At 36.1% G+C, this 24,253-nt stretch overlaps 2 protein-coding genes across 2 annotated transcripts in view; one reads left to right on the plus strand and one right to left on the minus strand.

Moving 5' to 3' along the window:
* Positions 1-24,253, minus strand: part of LOC126368154 (kinesin-like protein CG14535) — a 657,648-nt gene that overhangs the window by 536,779 nt on the left and 96,616 nt on the right. The window lies entirely within an intron of this gene.
* Positions 1-24,253, plus strand: part of LOC126368179 (polypeptide N-acetylgalactosaminyltransferase 2-like) — a 302,716-nt gene that overhangs the window by 1,075 nt on the left and 277,388 nt on the right. The window lies entirely within an intron of this gene.

Here is a 24,253-nt window from a genome sequence, read left to right on the forward strand (position 1 = left end):
TGAACTCGACTTCATGAGTTTGAACTCATGTTTGGATCATAAACAAAATAATAATTGATGAACTAGCTGTAAGAAAAACTGTTGTATACGTGCATATTGTGCTAAAAAAATTTTAAAAAAGAGAAAACTATATATTGTGCACACACACCACGGTTTGACGAAAGGTGCGTGCAACATTGTACGTACGGTCACGAGTATTAATATGTATACACTTTGGTACCATGTCACATTAACTTTTCTGACAAATTGAACTGTAAGTCTCACTAAATGTCAAATATGTTAGTGCGACAGAGTCCTAAAGTGGGTACATTATATTGCTCATGACTGTACCTGGACAAGTCTATAGAGAAATGATAGAAAAAAATGCCTTCTATATTATCAATGTTTAACTGAAAAACATCTGAGACCTCTATGTCACAGAAAAGCCAGTAAAAAATACAAAAAAATATATATATAATTATATATATTATTATAATATTATTATAATTATAATATAAAAAATATATATATAATTAAATATATTAATGATATAAATATAATAAAAATATATATATATATAATGTCACATGGTTTCCAAGATACAGGATTGTGCTTATCTAGCTAACATTTTCTTATGTAGTACTCGCCACGAACACTCCGTACAAAATAATGCATCTGCGTAACGTGTAGGAGTGAGCGAGACAGTCCGTGCTGTCTCCCTCTTACTTACGGCGATTTGAGACTAAAGTCTACAGGGAGAGCTTTAGAGGGGGTGAAGTCGACCCTCTATACGAATTGATGCGGGGCGGAGACTTACCGTTCTATGCGTAGAATTATTCTTCTATGATAGTGTTTTTTTTTATTAAAAGAATTGTTGAAGTTCACGAATATCCAAATATGTATATTCAAAAAAAACCTTAATTTCAAGGTTTTCAATCACCGCATACTTAAAAGTTATACTTAGCCAAAAAAACTCGCTTAAAAAACTTGTTTTACAAGTTGATTAAGTAAGAATATATTTTAAGCGTGAATTTAATAATGATACTCGTATTTTTGGCAAAAGAAAGATAAGTGATGATCGTTTACAGCTTGCATCCAGTTATCTCGAATTCGCGTGCATGTTGAATTTGTTACATAGATATAGCTATAATTTAAGTAAAATTATGATATTATTTAATTTTTTTATAATATATTTTCGTTAGTACCAACGGGAAATAGCGGAATAACGAATTTATTCTATTTACATACTGAATACTAAATAATATACAATCTATCAAATAATACAAAAAAAAAAATAATTAAAAAAAAACAGAAAATACCTTATCTAAACTAGCTGTAGCAGGGATCTTAGCTTAGTCAAAACCCCCCCCCCCCCCCGGCCTTACACGGTGCAAAGGTCATTTTATGGTATTATTTTATTATTAAATTCATATATCGTCGGTAACTGAACTTTATACTTATTTCATAATTATGTTATACACACCTACTTGTCATATATTGTTTATGAATCTCTCTCGTTATCTGTTTATCTGTGGCTTTTATTTTACACATCTGTTTATTTGTCGTATCTATTAAAGTATACACTTTAACCCCTTGGCATAATATCTACCTTTGACTAATAAGTACTGTCATATTTTTCGTAATCCCTTAATTCATATATTTTCTTCATAATTATATTTGCTTATTTTCTTATTTATTGTAAGTAAATCCCGACACTTTTTGTTGGCACGATAGTTCAAAGTATTTATAAGCGTAACTTAGGTACTGGCAGAATATCAGTGTTGCTAAGAGTGGTATTTCTACTATCCTTCGCAACAACATGCTGAGTCAGTCCCTTTTCCCTGGCAGTGTATTTTTGATTTGTGTACTTATCTTTATCTTCTCTACTATTGTACTGCACTGTTTTGGGAATAAAGTTATTCTACTCTATTCTATTCATAATAAATAAAAGCTCGTAAAGCTCGATGAAGCGTGGGTACTTAGGTCATCTTGCGATGGATGTACCTTTGACTACCCCAATTGGGATTAGTCGTGAGCTTACGCTATGTTATTTCTGTTATACCAATGTGATAGATTGTGAGCCGTATCTCCGTCTATAATGGTCTAGGCAAGTGTGTTAGTGAAAACTGCGCTTAAGATAAATTAATAACTGATTGGTGCAAGTTCGATACCGGGGTTCGAACCGACGCTTCTTATTTGAGAAACAAACCGGTGTACGGTCACGAGCATTAATATGTATACACTTTGGTACCATGTCACATTAACTTTTTTGACAAATTGAAGTGTAAGTCTCACTAAATGTCAAATATGTTAGTGCGACAGAGTCCTAAAGTGGGTACATTATATTGCTCATGACTGTACCACAGTGACCACAGTGACACTGACTTATTGTAAGAGTATGAAATTTCTTCTCTTGTTATCGTGTGGGTTGTGAGGTGAAATACCAGCCTCATCAACCCTGGTGTCAAGGTTATTATTTAGCTGCCAAATGCCCCTGGCACAAAACAACAAACACAAATAAGACAAAAAAAGTAGAACAAAAATTTAAATATAATAATTTTAATAATTATGCCTCTTCTAGAAGTTTACATCTATGTTGGCCTTGCTCGAAGCCGGATCCACTGCATTGGATTCACGCAACACCTTCACTTTTATATACCTACTCTCTGGTTTTTATTTGCTTCATTAACTAACTATAGCGTCTTAATGTTCCCTTCAGTATGTAAATATGCTTTTTAACAATTTGAACGAAGGTTATTACGTAATTTTCAACCGACTTCAAAAAAAAGCAGGCTATCAATTTGTTATTTGTGAATTACCTGTAGTCGAAACAAGCATAGAGAATAAAATCAATACCTTTTTTTATATTATACTTCTGATGATGAAGATAAATGCATCCAACATACATACACACATACATAAACTCACGCCTATTTCCCACCGGGGTAAGCAGAGACTATAGAATTCCATTTGCTTCGATCCTGACACACTTCTCTTGCTTCCTCCACATTCATCAATCGCTTCATACACGCACGCCGGTTCAGAGTAGATCGTATTGAACCTTTTCTAAGGAAATCTCCAATTTGGTCATCGTAAGTCCTTCTCGGTCTTCCTCTGCCAGCCCTACCATCAACTTTCGCTTTATATACCGCTTTTGCAATTCTATTATCCTTCATCCGCTCTACGTGTCCAAACCAACCTAACATTCCCTTCTCAATCCTAGTCACTATATCGTCTTTTACACCACATCTCTGTCTTATCACACAGTTTCTCACTCTATCACTCAATGCATCCAACTGGGAACTAAACCCTTTTCTTTGGTAATAAATGTGCTATTACAGCAGAGGTCATAATGTACGTAGAAGTATTTTTATTACTATTTCTGCACGATTCAGATGTCTATTTTTATTAGTTAATATACCTACTTCCGCGTTAGCCTCACCAAGTGCCGTTATCTGTATGGACTGACAGATCACCTTCACTTTTATGTACATCTTCGTTTTTTGTTTACATCATCTCTTGCGGAACTGGTGATCTGCTTACGACAGTTATTTTGAAGTGCTGGTAGTGACGGTTCAAACAAATAAGCTTATGACTACGTCCCAATTGGGTAGTCAGAGGTACATCTATCGCAAGATGAACTATGTACCCACGCCTAAACTCGGCACTGGTGCTGTTCCGTGATTGAATTGAATTACCATTATTATTACTTTTTTTTTCGTGGTTGAATTTATTCATTTTTCCCAGTAGTCCTCTCTAGCCCTGTCCCTCGCAGAGACGTACGTAGAGCTAAATAAATATTTCCTATTTTAATCTCAAATATTATTATTTACTACTAAATGGATCTATAATGGAATAAAGAAATGAACAATTTAAGTTAACCATGGTTTAACGGTGCTAGTTAGCATAATCACTGTTTGTACTTAATTTTTGAAATAAATAATAAATAAATAGTTAATATTACAACATTTTATTTTATTTTGTGCAACAATGTTTATTATTATTACAACTTGTTATTAATTATTTTTTCCTCAAACATTTCCGTCTTTACTCGCACTAGATATTGTGTAATTTACGATTGTTTACGGTTTACTCCAAAGTTTGTTATTACTGTCGTTTGCCAAACGCAATAATAATAACTAGTCGGAAATTACATCGGGAATAATAATTAATTTAAGTTTAAAAATACGACTACGGATAAATCCACTAATACGGATTAAATACACTGCTTTTACTTCTAATTGGACACAAATACAGGGTGTTAGTGACATCGCATTGAATACTAAGAGGGATTCCTGTTGGAAAATTCATAAAAATGTTAGTGTTTCTTTTTAAATTATTTTCAGTACCATAATTTTCGGACAGAAAATTCTACTGAATATCAACTTAGAATCGTAGTCTGAATCATCCCTCGAAGTTTTCGTTACGATGTCAGTAATACCCTGTATATTTGACGGTTGAGAGTTATGTAAACATAAACTGTTAGAGGTCGAGAACGGAATGTATTACTTAATTCAAGTCGTAAAACTAGATGCAAATACGGATGTCCTTGTGTTGTTTTTGTTTTATTTATATAGAAGGCCTTAGCCAAGTTGCAAGCGATTATTATACTATATACAGCTGATTAAGATTATATAACATAAACTGCCTATATACGTCCCACTGCTGGGCACAGGCCTCCCCTCAATCAACCGGAGGGGGTATGGAGCATACTCCACCACGCTGCTCCACTGCGGGTTGGTGGAGGTGTTTTTACGGCTAATAGCCGGGACCAACGGCTTAACGTGCCCTGCGAAGCACGGAATCATCTTACTTTTTCGGACAATCAGGTGATTCAAGCCTGAAAAGTCCTTACCAAACAAAGGACAGTCTCACAAAGTGATTTCGACAATATCCCCATCGGGAAGCGAACCCGGACCTCCAGATCGTGAGCCTAACGCTCTAACCATTAGACCACGGAGGCTGTTAAGATTAATATTATGTTTTTTCTTTGACGTGACTTATTGTAGATTTGTCGCAGATGGCATTAACTACTTGGCCGGACAAATGGGGAGCGCTGAAGGCTATCACCCGGTACAACGTTTAAGACAACAGGCCTGAGGGTGCCCAGTTGGGCGCGAGCCTCGGCTCAGGGCGTCGTCTGAGAGGAAAATATTTGAAAGAGTTAATCGACCCTAGTGGGTCGAAATATGATGGAATTAATATATCACCTTATGTAAATCACATACATTTTTTATCACTGTCAATTGGGTAGTTTCCTGGGTCAAAGATAAATTATGAAATTCTAATTTTTTTTTTGTTTTGGTTTTCCCCGAAGGGTAAGGCAAATGCCCATACAACCATGTCTGACGTATTTTTTTTCTTGATGATTAATGAAATGATGAAAGGTGATGATGATGAAACCTAAGCCCCCACCCTCGGAGTAGACTCCTACTCCGAACCCCAAACGAATTAACTCAAAAGTCCGCATAAGCTTTTGAGTTATGAAGCGGCTTCCCGGCACGAAGCGAAAATAGGCAGATACACTTTGTTCATTGAATACTCCAATATAATAACACTCGCGAATGTCTTCCGACTAACTTAATGCGATCAGTAACCACAAAACACCACTTCGTATTAATTATTTAGATTACTCAACGAAGAAAGCAACTGTCCCGTTCCCGTTTCCCGCCGAAAAGCCTATGAAATTCTAATTACTAAATAAAGACAGATCTACAGGTGACAAGAAATGTTTTCTTTTTTAAAAAAAGTAAATAAAAATAAGTGCGACATTTTGTCATGTTTTTCTGTGACGTCACAGGTTGCATTTTCATACAAATTCCATAGTAATTTCGTGTTTGACATTTAGTAAAAATGGGGTGAGAGCCCTCAGCGCTCTCCATTTGTCCGAGTAGTTAATGGCATCTGCGGCAAATCTACAATAAGTCACGTCAAAAAATAAGACGATTTGTAAAAAAGTAACTAATTTGACTAGTTGGAAACTATGGGTGGCTATGATCCCTTTGCCTGGCCTACGGACAAAATAAACAAAAAAGAAAATTGGAAACTACCCTATAGTCACAATTGGTTCCAACTTGACGCTGTAGAAAGACGCAGAGCTAGTGGAGTCAATTAAGCCGGAACTCTCATTCGCGTCTCAAAGTTCACCTTTAGATAGCTGTATCTTTTGAACCATGTAGCAAATGTCAACTAGGTATCTAATATGGTTCAAATTATACAGCCTTTTACAAATTCAACTTTAAGACCACTGACAGGCAAACGGAGAGACGTAAAAACGGTTTAAGGGTACTAATCGGAAGTACTTTAGATCAATTATTCGTTTGAACGAACAGAATTCAATCATTTTCTTTTATAGGATCGAAATATTTATTTGCCCCACTCTAGATGTTTCTGATTTTGAATTGCATAAAAAAATCCTTAACGAAAAAAAATGTCATCTAAATCGGACCTGCAAGTTAGTAGTTTTTTTATATAAATATAAATTACATACATAAATGTACCAAATTAATATTCATTTATTCGTAATAAAGTAATAATATATAAAATAGACAATAACAATCTATTTAGTCAAATAAGCCCCCGCGGGTGGATCCGGGCGCAAAGCGCAATACATAAATTATTAATACACATTACTACTATCGCCAAACTACAGCCGTAGTTTGTTGGCGAAGTAAAACACTTCATGGACTCCACTATGTGTCATCACCATCATCAATTTAAGAGCCACGCTCTACTATCCACCCCACTATGCGCTACTATTCGCTCCACTATGTGTACCCGGCCTTATTCCTGCTCTAAAAGAAAATTATAGTTTCAACAACCCAGTATACGACCATGATACGAGCCATGTTTGTATGGATAACCTAGTTATCTCAAATCAATGATCGATAGAGTATTTTTATACTGAGTTAGTTTGTTTTGAATGTTTCACGAGTAGATATAAGGTCAGGATGATAAAGTGTGGAATTTTGCAGCATACATAACAGAACATCACGCTTGCATCCCAGAAGAGGTAGGCAGAGGAGTATAATAAGTACATCCACTCCCACCCATATGGAGGAAGCAAGAGAAGTACATCAGGATCGAAGCAAATGGAATTCCATAGTCTCTGCTTACCCCGGTGGGAAATAAGCGCTTCCCATCGTTCTACATTATGCGTACTGCTAAGGAGTGGAATTCTCTGCCGTCTTCTGTATTTCCGAATGCATATAACCCGGGTGCTTTCAAGGCCAGAGTGAACAGGCACCTTCTGGGCGAGCTCGCTCCATCTTAGGCCTCGTCAATGCCTTCGGGCAAGTCTGGGGCCAAGAGCAAACCCATCGAAGGTAAAAAAAAAGTTTATGTATGTAGTTTGCCTGAGAACATTAAACTAATATTTATTATATTTAATTTAGCAGTCACTTACCTATTTCTTAATTTTTGTAATTTAACCATGTATTAGTGAGACTCTGATCCTGCAGTCAAATTGCTTATGCAATTTTGCAGGACATTGCATTTATACCAGTGTTATTTAAGGCCTTAATAATAATATGTGTGCACCCACTCGTCGCTGTATGTGTGCACCCTTTCCTCGCTAACTACGTTTAAATTCCATATCAGTTACCTATCTATGATCCAAACATGAATTGAAACTCACAAAGACGAATTCAGCGATAATTGATAGCCCGACGCAGGATTCGAACGCGTGGCATTAAAATGAAAGTCACGCGTTCTACGAACTGGGCTATCACGGATTTGGGTTTAATTTAGATTTCGCACTTCAAGGCTGGAACATGGCTATCTTAGTACTTGGTCGCAGATAAAGTGACTTCTTCTTCGTGTGGGTTGTAAAGTGGATTTCCAATCTGATCAACCCTGTTGACAAGGCTGTTACTGAGCCGCCAAAGACCCTTGACGTGACTCATGTAACGACTACATACTTACATCGCACGAAGCACGGATCATCTTAATTTCGGACAATCAGGTGATTAGCATGTAATGTCCTAAACAAACAACTAGAGATCATAGAGTGGTTTTTGAGATATGTCCCCAACGGAATTCCAACCCGGGGCCTCAGGATCCTGAACCTAACGCTCAAACACTGGCCCACAAAGGCCGTTCGAAAGTGATTGTAGCTTATTTTCTGATCGCTTATCAAAAAAATCATTCTGACGTCATCGCATACCGCATCCAAAATCGCTGTCCCAATACGCCAGTAGGCCAACGACCCCATATCATACACGGTTATCTCCCATGTCGTAATCTCTGACACAGATGAGATTTTATCACCAGGAAGCCAATATAAACATTACATTCATGTAGAATTCTTTTGTACTCATTTCGGATTTGACAAAAATTACAAAATGCTAGCTGTCATTAAAATTTCGCACCTCGGGTCTCTTTCAACATTTACAACATAACCTAAGCTCACGGCTATATCTCAATTGGGGTAGTCAGAAGTAGTAATAAATGTACCTACACCTTGCCGAGCTTTCTGTTAGACCAACGTGATAATTGGTGATCCGTATCGCCGTCTATAACGGTCGCTGCAACTGTGTTTGTGAAAACTGCACTTAAGATAAATTAATAATTCATTGGTGCAACTCCTGCTAATAAACTGTCAAATCAGAGGAAACTTATTGAAAAGATGTTCTATTTCGGTCCCATTTTACGTACAATCCTATCTTTATCGTCACTTTGGAACGTGGTATAGTAACACTAGGGATTTAAAAAGCCACATTGAAGCAATTATACTAAAAAGCAATATAGCTATGTGACTTTTTGACATTGCGCACTTATTTTTATATACTTACGCAAATGTCGAATAGCAATATTACTTTTCAAATGAATTGCTTCTATGTGGCCTTTTTAACTCCCTCTAACCTGATAAAGTAGTTTCTTATATATTATTTATTAAAGAAAAAACATGTAGTTCATACGCATTTATATCTACATCCAATATTCATTATACACTTACATTTGTTTTGATTATCTACCAATTACTTACCAGTATTTATTCAATACGACTAATATAATTAAATATCTGTAGTTCAACCATGATCAATCATCATCAATCATTTTCACTCCCGATCGTCAACTGTCTTATTTTCTTGTTTTCTTCTTACAATGTCCGCCATTATGTTTCTTTTTAAAGGACTGGACCATAGAGTTTTGGCCAAAGGTGTCTTTACTTTGTTCGGCGACAACATGTATGTTATCATATACCGCTAGTAAAACCCTTCATTGACTCACTTCACTTCAATCCGTTTTCATTGGACCATTGTTCATTTGATCAACTAAACTGAAACAAACACTATATGAATGGAAGCTTCTACCTGCATCTGTCTCACTCGCACCCACGATATAATATCATCTGCATATCGATCGTATCGCCTTTTTAGGTTTGCAACTGAACCGAAAAGTCTAACAAAACTTGATTTTTATTACAATTTGCTTTCGCTTTAATTTGCAATTGTATGAATAGAATAAGAATAAAATAAATTTATTGCCAGTAACAATTTACATTTGCTATATAAACGAAGTAGGTATGACACTTTTTTTTGCAAAATTAGTTAAAACTGGAAATTTGGAGTACTTATTCATAAGCTAGTTCGAAGATTTGTCATTTTCATCCATTTGGTAAATGATTAATTAATCATCATAAAAAAAATGACGCCTTTCTTATTTCAATAGCAAATCTCTTTGTAATTGTAATTTTACAAACCCAATAAAATGTATAGGTTTTAAATGTATCAACTCAGAATCATGGTCTGCATCATTCCTCAAAGTTTTTGTCATAATATTCTTCCAAAGTATATATTTTTACATACAGCTAAAACTTTTTCCCTCCATTTCACAATTACATTTTTTGTCACTTCTGCGGTCAGTTACACTGTTGGCGATAGAGTCAGTAAAAACAGCTAACATGAAGTGACAGGGTAACGTCGGCAAAAACGATCCAGTATAGCGGAAACTTTGAACCGAATGTCGCTTTACTTGGATTGTTTATGGTAAATAATTCTACCAATTAACAAGTTTAAGTAGTGTGTTTTTGTGGTTTTACCTAATTGGTTTATTTAGATCAACCTATTACAATCCAAATCCTACACTTAAGTATAATAAAAAATATTAAAATAAAAAGTTGTATGGTGGTGATGGTGTAAAGGTGACGTTGTGTGTAATTTTTTTATATGTATTAAAGTATGTGTACCTAAATAAATAAATAACGAGTGGTGTGAGTTGTTAAAAGTAGTTCATGTTGCGATGGACGTGCATCTGAGCCATCATCACCAGCCCATTAACGTCCCCACTGCTGGGGCACGGGCCTTCCCTATGGACGGGTAAGGAGATCGGGCCATAAACCACCACGCGGGCCCAGTGCGGATTGGTGGTTATTAACGACTACTAATGCAACCGGGACCAACGGCTTAACGTGCCTTCCGAAGCATGGAGGAGCTCGTGATGAAAACTTTTTTTTTGTGGTCACGCATCCTATGACCGGCCTTTGCGAAAGTTGCTTAACTTCAACAATCGCAGACCGAGCCAATTGTGATATATTCGTGAGCCTATGTTTCGTTATATTAAAATAAAAAAAAGATACAGGTCATTTTCAATTTGTAATCTCACACCCGATAGTGATTGATTGATTCTTCTTCTTTTCTTCTATCGTGTAGGTTATGAGGTGGATAACCAATCTCATCAACCCTGGCGTCAGGGTTACTATTAGCCGTCAAAGGCCCCTGACCTGACTCATGTAACGCTACGTCAGTAAGTCTTACATCTTTAAATAGTTAGTAGTAACCGGGACCAAGGGCTTAACGTGCCTTCCGAAGCACGGATCGCCTTACTTTCGGACAAACAGGTGATCAGCCTGTAATATCCTAACCATTCTGACGACTGAACATCACACACATTTGTGTATGTATGTATGTTTCGCGTATGGAATTTGTATATATTCAAAATGGCATTCTTATTTATTCCTTTGAAATACACTTTGCCCATTGAAACCGGAACTCCCCAGACCAATTCCTTGAGAAATTGGATACAAACTGACAAATACCAGAGATATTCGACAGATACATACAAACAACCTTTAATACTGACCTTGCAGTCATAATTCGTGACTTGATTTGTAATGGAGTCGCTTTCTTAGTCGTGTTGAGAATTTGAGGGAAACAAAAAGTTGGACGGGGGGCGTTACGATTTCACTGCGCTTACTCTCTTGAATGAAACAATTTCCTCTCGGCGTTGGGGTCCTAATTCCGAATTGGCCAAATTATATATTTGTCCAATTCTTTATTATACCCAATCTGTGTAGTCCTAGTTATAGATTTTACATATTCCGAATTCTCTATTTTATCAATTATGAATTATACAAGTTCTTACTTTTCCGAAAAGTACAGTTAGAATAAATAATAATTACGACAGTAAACACAACAAAACATTTTTCTTTATTTTTAACTTAACAATATGCGCAACGGAAAGAATGCGTAAAATAAAATATAATCAATCACTTAAACCAGCATAACTTTTTTAAGCATTGTCCAGGTGAAAAATAAATGAGATCGGGTGATTAGTCAGCAAAATGTTCTAACCTAACCAAATTTGTGATCCCAATCGTTTTTGTGATATATCCCTACATAGTGATTATGTAGAAGACTATGAATGCATGGGATTAACAGTCTAGGAACTGATATTAGGCAGCCAAATTACTAAATTGTATAACAGTATTTTATATATATATTTTTTAAAAGAACGTCTAGGTCCCTGTGCCGAGGTTTATTATTTATTTTTATTTATTTAAGGAAAACATACAGCTTTTATAACACATTATAAATATAACACATATATGTAGTACAATAGCCAATCAAGTTTTCACCAAAGAATAATACCTGCTATTAAGTATTCAAAGAAAAGCAACTCATATAATTAGAGGAAAAAAAAAAAACCGAAAATTTATGACAAGCGTATAGTGCTCTAACGTAAAGATTTTACAGTTTCTTCTAAAATTACTTATCTATTTTTTTTATGTTGTTTTTATACCTATTAAGTTTTTTTTTTCTTTTGATAGAGATAGGTTTTTCTTGCAGCTACTTTTCCCCGGCTATACAGGTTGTGAGCAGTTGCTGTAGTTTTAGGAGGATGAGACATTCATTATGAAAATGACGATTCGAAGTGTAACTATGTTACCTACTGAATAAATATATTTTTGAATTTGTACCAATGAGTTATTAATTTATCTTAAGTGCTTTTTCACTAACACGTTCGCTCACCATTATAGACGGCGATACGGCTCACCACCTATCACGTTAGTCTAACAGAATGCTCGGTGAGGTCTGGGTACTTAGTTCACCTTGCGATGGATTTACCTCTGACTGAACTTTTCGGGACACTAGCTATCCTCGGGTGCAATGCTGAGGAAAAAATGAAATTATTTACGACATCACATTAAAAACCTCAAAAATATAATAATAATAATAATAGTATTTTTCCACAAATTAATGGATGTTATTATACGGGCGGATGCGGGCAGCGCGGGACCGATCGTCTATGCCCAGCAGTGGGCGTCATACGGCTGATGATGATACATGTAAACCTTCCTCTTGAATCACTCTATCTATTAAAAAAACCGCATCAAAATCCGTTGCGTAGTTTTAAAGATTTAAGCGTACATAGGGATATAGGGACAGAAAAAGCGACTTTGTTTTATACTATGTAGTGATGGTCCTAAGCTTATGTTTTATATTGCGTGTAGGTAAGTATACTGTTGTGTTATTTGAGGTGAGTGTTGCATCTAAAGGTTCATTTACAACCGGATCACGTTAGCTTCTATGTAGTGGTGTAAGTATGTGGTACGTTACATGTAATGTATCTACTTACTTGTAATGTACATTCATTTGTATGCAAGTCACGCCTTAACACGTTCTCCCGATTTCTGCGCTAAAGTAAACGAGACTAACATAACTTTATTTTACTAGTTCTTATAAGAGTATTACTACCATCTTATATGTATTCCATAACATTAATAAGTAATCCAAACTCTTTTGTATTTCTGCTTTTTTCTCACCTTATAAACATAAGCTTGGAAGAAATCTCTCTGAAGTACATTATTATTATAACATTTATTATATCCTATACCCAAAGGTTGCCTCGACGATATTGCTACTTAGCAATAAGGCCGCCTCTTGTACTCTTTCCATTTCTCTTTTGTTTTGTATTTCACATTCGAGTGCCTATAGAATACTCCTTTCTTTTAAGAATTGTATGAATTCTAAATATTTTGTAAGTAGTTTTAGTTTTTCAACGTCTTCTTTAATAGCTGTACAGTGACTGTTGTTAGTGTGTGTAGTCGTGACACGAGTCATGTCAGGGGCCTTTGGCGGCTCAATAATAACCCTGACACCAGAGTTGATGAGGTGGGTATTCCACCTCACAACCCACACGATAAGAAGAAGAAGAGAAGAGAGACTTTGTCGCTGTAGACTATGATTGAATCAAAAATATTCTAACAGACTGTTTATTTTTATTACTGACATGGATTCGTGATATGAAAATATTCAAAGTCGCTTTAATAATTCACCACAATAAGTCTGGCTTTTACGAAAGAACCGCTACTGAAATTGAACTGTAAGTATACCCCTTTATTATTTACAGAATGTCTCTACCAAGCGCCTCTCTCTTTATTCTTTATTTAACAATTCTGAAACTGTTTAGCGAGTTTTCACAAAGTGACGGTTTTAGCGTTGCTCTATCTTTGGTTGGTGTTATTTGGATGACTCATTATCATAAACTTGTTTCTATGTTGGAGTAGAGAAAATGATGCGTTCAGCTGCCAGTCTTCTCGAGCATGTCTGAAAAACAACTACTGGAGTACTTTTGTAACCTTCACTGTTTTGGGATTTTTTTTAATATAATAGGCTCGCGTTTGACCGAAATCTCACGTTTCGTCGGAATTGGCGTTTGTCGTCATGATTTTCAAGACGGGCTTGTTCAAAGAGTTCTTATCCCGATTTGACATCATCAGCTCATGTGAAGCTTACTTTATGTAAAAAAGCTTATTATAAGATTAATGACTACCTAAATGATAAAAATGTCTGGTATTGAATGTGTTCCTCTAGTTATTAAATAACTTGTAATGTTATTGATTTAAAAGATGTGTTGCTGTTGCAGTTTCTTGTCATTTCTTCTCCTCAGCCATAACACCTTGCGAGATGACGTAGATTCAAAAATGTTACATTGACCTTCAACAAGTTTATCCATGATAATTACTTTGAATAAATGATTCTGATTTCTGATTCCTTCAGATCGCCAGTCCGATATCTGATTGGCTTCTTCCACTATTCTAAACGTGGCAATAGCAATTAGATGACGTCAAAACATCCTTGTAACGCAGATACTGTCCACCTATACAGAGTGTTAGTGACAACATAACGAAAACTTTGAGGGTGATTCCGACCGTGATTCTGAGTTGATATCAAGCAGAATTTACCATCGCAAAAGTATAGATTAAATTAAAAAAAATATACATGAATTTTCCAACAGGAAATTCTACTTGATGTCAATTCATAATCATGGTCTGAAATTTTCCTTAGTATCTGTTACGATGTCACTAACAGCCTGTACACATAATACATGGGTGTACAGTCATGAGCAATATAATGTACCCACTTTAGGACTCTGTCGCACTAACATATTTAGTGAGACTTCCAGTTCAATTTGTCAAAAAAGTTAATGTGACATGGTACCAAAGTGTATACATATTAATGCTCGTGACCGTACATAAACACACTGACTCAATTACTGAATTAATAAAACCCCGAAAAGGAAGTAAGTAGTAAGACAGTCATTGCTATACCTACTTACGTAAACTACACTATGAGACATGCACAGTTAATCACCAAGATATATGGTCACTGGTTCAGATCTTGTGTGAGATAGAATTGTTTGTTTCCTAGAGTAGGCTATAGTTAGACTTATACCACAGAATTTGGAAGCAAATCACGCTCCATCTCTATTAGAGGCGCTATTAGCAGTAAGTGGTATCCCTTGTAGAAATATCGAGGCAACCGCCGTTCTCAAGAATGTTCCCACTTTTGCCAGAAAAAAGACGCTTGTAAAAAGTTATGTAAAAAGAGTTCTATTACCTAGTCTTTAGCTAGATAGGATCAGAGTACAAGAAAGAACAATTTGAAAAAAAAAGCAGCCGTGTGTAATGTAATATAAAGAGTTTTTACAACAGGAACATTCCCACTTTGGGAATATTGACTGGAGACGTCAAATCTGTTGTTTTTACAGAATCAAAAAAAAAATATTTGGTGTATGTATCTCACAAGAACACCATGGTGGAATGTTTGCAGTTCTATAAACGCTACCGCCGGGTCTGCATGACAATGTACAAGAATTGTATTGAGTGTTTCTACCAATAAACGATACGAATGCTATCTACGTAGATGGACGTCAAACGGCTATTGGTCGGAGGCCTCGATATAATTCGCGCCGCGCGCGGCGCGGTTACCGTGCAGAGCCTACTGGTGTTTTTATGGTTGCGTAATCATCAAAACACCAGCTTTCAACTGCATACAATTTGTTGGTGAGGAGATCGTGGTGGCTCTAAAAAGCAAAATAAGCGGACATGTCCGGAATGTGTTACTATACTTAGTAACATAATATTATACTTCAATATCCAGTTTTGTATATTTTTCTTTACCTAGTTCACAGGAGAAACTGAATTTTATACTATTGCCGATGCGCCAAGAGCTAATGCGGCCAGAATTCTACAATTATTACTTTCGGTTCTATTACCAGCAAAATAATTACCGTGCTCTCTGGTCTAGACTTATAGCTAGAGTCAGTTATCTAGTAGAGTTCAATTAAAAGATCACGCACATTTGAACTGTCCTAAGTAGTATAACTGTTAAAGGATCTTGTTAATTGTTGCCAATAACGCTTATCATCGAGGTCAGGGTAGTCGCTTCTGTAAAAACAGGTCTGTCAAATCTTCAAGTTAGATATATAGATAGATAGATAGATAAAATACTTTATTGAGCACAATGGACACAAAATACAGAGATAAGGACAACATATACAGAAAAGCACAACAGGCGGCCTTATTGCTCATGCAGCAATTTCTTCCAGGCAACCTTTGGGTACAGGAAAATTTTGTACAAGTATAATAATAGCGGGTTAGTGCATTCTAACAAAATAAATAATTAAAAGAACAACCTACATAAAATAAGTACATTTAACTACATATAATATATTATACATAAATATATAAACTATACATAAATATATAAACTATATATATATATAAGACTATTATACATAACTAAATAATTATACATACATATAATAACACTATGGAAAAAGGAAGGATGGTTTACATAAAAGAGGAGGAGCCAGAGTTCACAAAGTGCGCCTTTACTTGTCCTTTAAATGACTCCAGCGATGGTGCCCGCCTGATACACTCAGGTAGCAGATTCCATAGCCGGATAGCTCGCATCGTAAACGATTTATCATAGAAATTTGAGGAGTGGGACGGGAGTTGAAGGGAAAGGTTGTTAGAGGACCGTAGGTTGCGGTCGAGGGTTGAGGAGTGGAGAACGAATCGGTCCTTAAGGTAGGAAGGAGTATTGGGAAGAGAGAGGACTGAGTACAAAAGGGAGAGGATGTGACAGTCTCGCCGACGGTGTATAGGCAGCCATTTAAGTTGAGAGCGGTAGTCAGAAACATGGTCAAACTTACGCAGGCCGAAAATAAACCTAATACAGAGATTCTGCAGTCGCTCAAGCTTGTTCAAAAGTTCCACTGACAAATCGGGATAAGAGACGTCTGCATAATCCAATATAGGTAGTAGCAGAGTCTGTGCCAAACTGATTTTGGTTCTGGTAGGCAAAAAGTTTTTTTAGCCGTTTCAGTGAACTGTACGCAGCAAACACCCTCCCACTGACCTCGGCCACCTGTGGTTTCCACGACAAGCACCCGTCAAACACAACCCCCAGATTCTTCACTGTGTCACTGTAGGGAACATGGATCCCGTCGAAGAGTATAGGAGGAAGTGTAGCAAAGTCAATTCGCGATATATACCAGTGGCTACCGACGATTATTGTCTGGGTCTTAGTTGGATTGACTTTTAGCCCATGACAGCGACTCCATTCAGAAATGCACTTGAGGTCCCTGTTGGTTCTCTCAATTGCATCCGGGAGATTATTTATAGGAGACTGTGTGTATATTTGTAAATCGTCTGCATACAAATGATAGGAAGAAGAGAGTGGAAGAGTGATAGAGTTAATGAAAATAGAAAATAGGAGTGGAGACAACACGCCACCCTGCGGAACACCAGCAGAAGTGTCACACCACGTAGAGAAGGTTTCTTCAACACGTATGCGCTGCCGGCGCCCACACAGGTAACTACGAAGCCAATCAACAACTGCCGGAGATATGTTAAGAGAATACAGCATCGCCAGTAGGATATCATGGTCAACCGTATTAAACGCGTTGCTGAAATCCAGCAGCGTCAACACAGTCAGCTGCTGATTCTCCATTCCTAGCCGAATATCATCGGAAATCTTAACCAGTGCAGTAGTCGTACTATGACCGGGGCGGAAACCAGATTGGAGTGGGTTTAAAAGGTTGTTCAAGGTAAGGAAACGAGTAAGTTGATTATGAACCAGCCTTTCAAGGACCTTGGAGAGGAATGGTAGGATGGATATTGGGCGATAGTCGGAGAAGGAATTAGGATTATTTTTTTTAGGGAGCGGGATAATCTGTGCTTCCTTCCATGCGGTTGGAAACACACCCGAGGAGATGGACTTATTTAGGATTTTGGATATAACCGGAGAGAGGATGTCAATGAGGGGAACGATCATATTACGACCAATGCAGTCACTTCCTGTCGCATTCGAGCTAATGGCGAGTATATTCCTCTTAACATCACTAGCAGCAAATTGAGTAATGAAAAAAGGTGGAAAATTGGGAGTTGGCAGTGACGAAAGGTGATTAAGGGTACAAGTCTTTGTGCCACTGTCAATGAAGGAAGAAGATGAGAAAGTGTGCATTTAGGGAATTAATGTCAATATTGGTGAGAGGTGAGTTATTACGTGACTTGCCAACCCCCAGTTTCTTAAGAAACGACCAGACTTTAGCTGGTTCTCCGTTCTCAACTGATTTGTGAATAGGGCGTCGTTGTATGTCCCGTATCTTTCATCAAGTTAGGTAAGCGAACCCTGTGAAAACCGGGTAATACTAGGAGGATAATGAATCAGTATATTCATAATAAATTCACCCTTTAATTGTGTTTTTTTTTTTATTGGCGTGATTTATTGTAGATTTGTCTCCAAGCAAATGAAGACAACTAATGCATATCGCCCAGTTAAGGGCTCGATCTCAAACAAAGAAATATAATGGGGTCAGCTAAATTAAAAACGTTTATTCAATTCTTATTATTATTTTTGAGGTTGACAAGGAGGGGGAATTCTCTGCCGTCTTCTGTATTTCCGAATGCATATAACTCGGGTGGTTTTCAAGGCCCAGAGTGAACAGGCACCTTCTGGGCGAGCTCGCTCCATCTTAGGCCCTCGTTAATGCCTTCGGGAAAGTCTGTGGGCCAAGAGGCAAACCCATCAGAGGTTAACAAAATAGGTTATGGCAATAGGGTCGCATAATAAACGTCATTGTTTTGAAACAAACAATATGTTGCTAAGTACTTATAAAAACCTGCTATTAATAAAACCGTTTTATTATACCTGACCAGAAAACGGTGTTTCATTAGCGTACAAACAACCTACATTGACAATTACAACGAAGCATATTGGAGCCCCAAAATAATCGGTATTTAGGGTCCACGCTTTCTGAATAATAATTGGGGGCCTTCCTTATTGGATATCTAAGTCGCATAGCACCACTACAATGTAGAGTCATAAAATAACAGTAAGTACGTTATAATGTGTTCATCATCACTAATTTCAGAGCCACGCTCTTGTCAGTGTAGCATTCTCTTAACTTATCAAACGAATTAAGGCTTAGGCTTAACGAATCATCTTACTTTTCGACAATCAGGTGATCAGCTTGTAATGTCCTAACCAAACTAGGGATCACAAATTGATTTTCGTGATTTGTCCCCATCAGGATTCGAACCGGGGACCTCCTGATCGTGAGCACAACGCCCAACCACTGGACCACGGAAGCCGTCAGGTTCTTATAACATTCTAGAGCAGATCTCATACCTCATTTTTATTATAATAACATGATAAATTACCTTCTTTTTTCCTTAGAAGAGGTGGGAAAATTACCAGCAAAAAATTTCATAACATTGTTACTCTTTCATATTACCTACGTACGCGGTCTAGACTTAAATGTGTAAACTCTAACCACAAAGTGCTTAAGTATAGTCTTAAAATTGTCTAAAAACTTCAATTTGTACGGAGTTTTGTTACATAAGTGTATGTTAAGAGATAGCCTTTACAATGTTAATCACTGTATGTTACCTAATTTGAGAAGAATTTGGCTGTAATGTTCGTTACATACAGCTGACCGACTTTTGGAGTAAGTAGGTAGGTAGAAAGAAGTGCGAATAAGTTTCGCGTTTCACTTCTTAAAATGGTTAGTAAGTAAGTACTTTATTTAATTCGCACCCTAGTCAAATGAGATACTTTTTACAAAATGTCACAACGAAAATTTTCTATTAAATTTGTATGGAAAGTTATACTGTCCTAGTAACTTTATCAATAAAAGCACTCAACGGTCGTACTCATTGTGATTTAATTCGTATTAATTCTAATTTGAAATTATGTTAAATATAAAATTGAGTTCGTATTTTTGCGCATTACTTGAGACATGACGTCATTATACTTACTTATGTTATATATTAAGTATTTGAAAAATATTCCTTCTAAGCTCGCAAAAATCTATTAAAACATTACGATATAACGAGAGACTTTCCAGGCTACGTTCACCAAATACAATACAGATGGCGCTGTACAGCTTTAGCGTGATAATTACCTATTTTCTCATTATTCGGGTACATCATTATTCCAAAATACAATATACACAATGGCGGAAGCATAATTATATAAAAATAATTGTTGTTTGATATTTGGATCACATTATGTATAGAGGAGCTCGGTGGCGCAGCGGTAAATGCGCTCGGTCTGTGATTGTTGAAGTTAAGCAACTTTCGCTAAGGCCGGTCATAGGATGGGTGACCACAAAAAAAAAGTTTTCATCTCGAGCTCCTCCGTGCTTCGGAAGGCACGTTAAGCCGTTGGTCCCGGCTGTATTAGCAGTCGTTAATAACCATCAATCCGCACTGGGCCAGCGTGATGGTTTAAGGCCCGTTCTCCCTATCCATCCATAGGGAAAGGCCCGTGCCCCAGCAGTGGGGACGTTAATGGGCTGATGATGGTGGTATGTATGTATAGAAATATGTTACTATTTTGATCGGAATAACAATGGGTGGAAGATGTTATTGAGCCATTGTAATTAAATTGAACCAAAGTAATTGAGCAAAATTAAAAGATGCATAATAATAATATGTCTGTTATCCTTAAAATCAGAACGTTAAACGAAGAAAAAACTGTACATCGCTGTCTATATTTTTATTTTTATTTTTTATTCGGAATAACAACAGCTAGTTTTACATCAATATTTTAAGTTATAATTTTACAATTTACGCCAAAATAGTTATCCACTTTTGAAATTTTCTTTTTGTTGAGAGTAGAAACTGCAGAACCAAACTGTCTTAGTAACCCATCCAGCGATCCCATCTCATTCTCTTTATATACTAAATAGGTAACTGTGATTACAGGAATTTGGGATCTTAGGGGTATTTAGTCAGAGCTAGAAAAAAGAAAGGAATGAGATATATGTATAAAAAACTCGATATATAAAGGGTGTTAGTGACATCGTAACGAAAACTTTGAGGGATGAGTCAGACCATGATTCTGAGTCGATATCAAGTGGATTTTTCCGTCGCAAAAATCATGTATTTTTTTTTAGTTCTTTAAAATTATTTTCAATTCTATACATTTGCGATGGAAAATTCCACTTGATATTAACTCAGAATAATCAGCTGAATCATCCCTCTCAGAATTCGTTATGATGTCACTTACACCCCGTACAAGTACATACGGTAGCCATACAAGTAGGTATGGGTGTTAGTGACACCGTAACGAATATTGAGGGGGATGATTCAGACCATGATTCTGAGTTGATATCAAGTGGAATTTCCTGTCAAAAAATTCATGATTTTTTTTGTGTTTTTTTTTAATTATTTTCCTATCCATACTTTTGCGACGGAAAATTGCACTTGATATCAACTCAGAATCATGGTCTGAATCATCCCTCAAAGTTTTCGTTACGATGTCACTAACACCCTGTATATTGTTTTTGAGGAACATAGCCTGGAAAGTCCCTCATTGGAAAATCAGAAAATGATGTAGGTACTACTCGTACTACTTCCTCGGAATTAATTCTAAAACAATCATCCAACAACCAGAGCATAGCGAAAAAAAACTAAATTAAAAAATAATATTATGCAATTGGCTGAATAGCCAATGATCCATTGCCTCTTAGTTTATTTAAAAGCGTAACGGATAATTTAAGCGCGAATCTATTATGCGTGTAAAATGACCTAGAAGTGCGAAGCCCTTTCTAATGGTTTATAAATCAGAAATAATCAGTTAATATAGAAAGTGAAAACTTATTAATTGGCAGTTACTTCTATAAACAGATTAAGTACTTACTGCAAAAAAAATATTGATTGACTTTAGTCGTCGTTTATTTGATTGATTCTGAATTACATTTGTAACATCCTTTAATTTTCAGAACAGTAACGGTAAAACTCTATGTAGGTAAGTAAATAATAACCTTTGAAAATATTTTGAAAAGACTCAACAATTTTCAATGTTTTAGAAGCAAGTAAACACAAGTGTTTATTTAAAACAATTATTTTAAAATTCGTTCCGCTCAGTTCCCAATTTTTAAAAAAGGTAAAATGTGTTAACTTTGATATTAGAAATTTCAAGGCTTGTGTAGATAAATAAATCATGCGACTTGCCAAACCTGCTCTATCTCAGTAGCTTAATGAAGAAAAGCCACTTGCAGCCACCAAAGAGCCTTTCCAGATAAACAAGTGTTGAACCTACAATTTTTTTTTAAGTCAACACGCCTGCCCTTTTTTTGCCAATTAAAGCAGCTGATAGCAAATATTTTTTTAAAGATTTTTTTTTTTATTATATAAAATTATAATTAATACATGCGTTGATGTTGACTATCTGCTTATTTGTTCTCCTCAGCTTTCGAAATAGCGAAGATTCATAAAATATAACATAATAAGTTTGATTGGTAGGAAATACTAATAATTATGTAAGTAATTTTTATAACTAGTGTATTTTACTGGGTTACAAATAAATAATAAAATTTTAACTATTATATTATATCCCGTTTAACTAAGGTGTAAAATAACCTGTTGCAGAAAAAATACGTATAATTTATATCTTATCCTATTTAACAAACTATTTAATTACACAATGAACTGTACCAAAATATTTACTTAGTTACGTAAAGGTGTAGTATTTTAAAAATCATAAACGCACGGCGCACGGCTCGTCAAAAATCTAATCAAAACAACTTTCGCATTTATTAGTAACGTTTTGGTAAAATTATCTTTTTTTACGCAACGTTTACGCAATTTTATTTCGGCTCGATTACTTTGCTGTGGAATTGGGATTGGATTCAATTGCTTGAAAATCGTTTTAGGAATCATTAACTTTGTTTGAAATGCAGATTCGATAAGGTTAAAGAAGAGTAAGTGGCTAACCCAACTTTTGCTTTTTATCGTCTTAAATGTCCGTCGTCAGAATCGATTTGAATTTTGAATGGATAAGGAAAATCGCGACTTTTGTTAATATAAAAATACCTGGTTCCTTTTTTAAAGGTTTTTAAAGGAATTTATTATTTTGTTGCCATAATAAATAAGAACATTTAAATTAAAAATATTGTTTTTATCATTGTTTTAATTTTACCTTATCCAGCCAACTTGATCCATCTGCTGGGCAAGACCTCCCTTTGATTCCTTCACTCTTCTATTCTTCTTGAGTATTTAGGTTATTTAATGTTTATTTCTGACAGGAAGTTGAAGAAAACCCATATAATCTAGATTCTAGAAGATTGTGTGATTTCCATCTTAGGAGTGGGTTTATTTATATTATGTGATGTACGTAAATAAGTATCCTTAGGTATGGTCTTAAGGCCCTAAGTCCTTTTGAAATCCAACACCCATTGTTTAATTATTATATATGGAAACCTGAACCACAGGAGGATACACAATTATCATGCATTATGTTTCCCATCCTCATACATTTGAAGTACTGACATCAAGTTTGAATGAAGGCCGACGCGATCATTAGACCTTTAGTCCTTAATAGCTACGTAAATAGGTACATGAAATTACATACCATTCTAGGCCTTAGGTTATTCATTTTCAAATAAAGAAGTTAGTTCATAGATCAAACTTCATCCTCTAGCAACTTAAGTACTTTTAAGTAGAACAGAATCGACTGGTCTAATCTCGACTGACACATCACTATGCTAAATGAACGTCACAACACCTGTCTTCTATACTTTGACAGATCTAACTCATGCCGCGCATTGAAGTTATTGTAAAACTTTATCTATACCTATTGAACTGAATTAGAACTACTTGCGTATGTCGCAGCCGGATTGTATAATCTGCCGTATTACATTATGACTAGCCGTTTTCAAAAACTGAGCCATTTTGTAAAATGACGGGTTAACTATTAGCCGGAATAGAAAAGTTGAATTAGCTGGAATAGGTAAAGATTCGGAGTAACCACATCCATTATTGTTCTATGACTCTTCAAGTGTTATAACGCATTACATACAAACCACTGCCTGGTTTACTTATTGCAACTCTATCACCCTCATCAACTATCCCATTAGGGGTATAAAGCGTCACTTTCAAACCGCTAAGACAATCGTTTAATAATGGTTTCGCTATCGAAAGCCGTTGAAAGTGTGGAAAACGAGTTGTCGCACTGATGTTGAGGTAGGCACCCCACAGTGAACTCAAATTTCACTATAATTAAAAGTTCCCATAGCAATGGAAAGTGCTTGCTGATGTTCAATGGAGGGAAAATGACAATTGTTTACAGATGACTGACTTACAGTTTGCCATTCGTTCAGAAAGTCAAGGTCAGTCGAGCTATGAAGTTTATGAAGGTATTTATGGATTAGGTGAGGATGGGCGGTGGACAATGGTCGTAACAGAAGGTGGTCA

This window comes from Pectinophora gossypiella, chromosome 7 (genome assembly GCF_024362695.1).
Source record: "Pectinophora gossypiella chromosome 7, ilPecGoss1.1, whole genome shotgun sequence".
NCBI classification, from domain to species: Eukaryota; Metazoa; Arthropoda; class Insecta; order Lepidoptera; family Gelechiidae; genus Pectinophora; species Pectinophora gossypiella.